We start from the raw sequence: 1833 nt of genomic DNA, 5'->3' as shown, positions 1-1833 counted from the left end.
TATCAATACTTGATCAACCTTATTCTTTTTGAGGTCTGCAAAGCATTTCATGATATAGGATAATTGTAATGTATTTAATCAGTTCCCTGTTGATGGATATTTCATTTGCTTTGACTTTTTCCCTATTGGGGTAATATTTCAATGAACAAGATTTTGACTAAATTTTATGCCTTCAGATACCAAATTGTGAGGAACTGGAATAGAAGCTATTTGTTGAAATTGTAAAAGTACATAGAAAAGTAAGCAAGCAAATAAAATGGTGATTAGCCACCAGGAAATAAAAAGTGAGAAAGGAAATGTAATCAGAGTTCTGAATCAGATTTAAATAGTTTTAATTATGTGAAAACATAATATTGACTGACTGAAATGAGAGTTGAACTTTATTGGGGGGATGAGAATGATGTGCATGTATTTGGTAGGGGCTGAGGATTGAGGGAGAAAATGCTAAATCTTCATCTGTCCTTGTGAGAAGTGAAGGGAGAATGCCTAACACTGAGAAAGTGAGAAGTACCAGTGCGAATATTATTTAAAGATCTGGAGATACATTTCTAAATTATCAAGTAAATGAGATAAAAATATTTTCCATGGAACTTGTATGTTTTCTGTAGCATCATTGAACTCTTTGATTCTTTAAATGATCCCATCTTTTAAATTGATTTTAAAAATAGAACCAGAGTAGAAGACACATGTCTTTCAGTTGTTCCTGTTTATCATTACATGTTGCCTATTTTTATTCTTTTTTGAGAATATAATGCCTCTGGAGAACAGTGACTAGATGAGTGGCCACTGTCAAGATTGACTTAACTTTACAGTGTATACCCACTTGTGCTTCTTGTGTTCCATGTTTGTATATTTCTTTTCCAAAAGTGAAAGCAATAGTTTTTTTTCTTCATTTCAAACCCAAAATATTAACTTGTTAGTTTTGCTTTAGTTTAGCATTCCATGCCATGAATTTTTGGTAGAAATTTTTTTTTGTTTCTATTATGTATTCCTTTCTATCCTCTCTGGTTATTTGAGTCTAAGAAATACTATAATAATGAAAACAAGGATATAGCATTAGGTTTCATTCATTGGTTCTTTTTTCTTGCTCATTCACCTCAAGTGGTGGACTCCCCAGTTGGACTGGTGGTTAGCCTCTTATCTCTGTAACCAGAAACCACTCTCCCCAGAGCACTGCACTCACCTCCCTCTGCTTCTGGTGTGTGGGTTCCCATCAAAGACTACCTTGTACTTTCGTGGTGCCCAGACTATTAATTCTTTTTAATACTGGATAAGTTTAAACTATTTAGTAAAACACAAAACACAAGCTTCTTTTACTTAGTCTTTTTCCCCCCTTCATTCTAGGCCAATGGCTCTAAGTAATTAATGACCTTATCATCTTCAATCTTCCTCAGTAAATGATTTGCTTCCTTCCTGGCTGAAGTCTTGGCTTGGGAATTATTTAAAATCAGATACCAAAACATGAGTTGGAATACACAATGGAAGAAAAGACCTCAACTGCAATCCAAAGACATTTGGGTCCACATTTATCAAAATTACAAATCCATGTGCCTTTGCTGCTACTTCTAGTAAGGTATCCTAAGGTTTGTACACACATGTGAAATGGCATATGTAAAACTTTGCTCCTTGCAGCATTGTAACAGCAAATATTGCAGACAACCTACAAATCAATAGGAGACTCAGAGGAATTGTGAGGCATCTGCCCAGTGGAATGTTACATAGCTATTCTTTTGTAATGAGGTGTATCTGTAGATACTGAGGTAGAACCATCTTCAAGAGAAGTTGATACTATAAAAAAAGATAAATTATATGTAGTATGCTTTCATTTTATAT

At 34.2% G+C, this 1833-nt stretch overlaps 1 protein-coding gene across 1 annotated transcript in view; it reads left to right on the top strand.

Moving 5' to 3' along the window:
- Positions 1–1833, top strand: part of TMEM231 (transmembrane protein 231) — a 48523-nt gene that overhangs the window by 1422 nt on the left and 45268 nt on the right. The window lies entirely within an intron of this gene.

The sequence above is a fragment of the Propithecus coquereli genome, unplaced genomic scaffold (genome assembly GCF_000956105.1).
Source record: "Propithecus coquereli isolate 6110/MARCELLA unplaced genomic scaffold, Pcoq_1.0 Scaffold165, whole genome shotgun sequence".
Taxonomy (NCBI): Eukaryota; Metazoa; Chordata; class Mammalia; order Primates; family Indriidae; genus Propithecus; species Propithecus coquereli.
The sequence above is the reverse complement of the archived record's forward strand: the minus strand, read 5'-3'. Positions and strand labels throughout refer to the sequence as shown.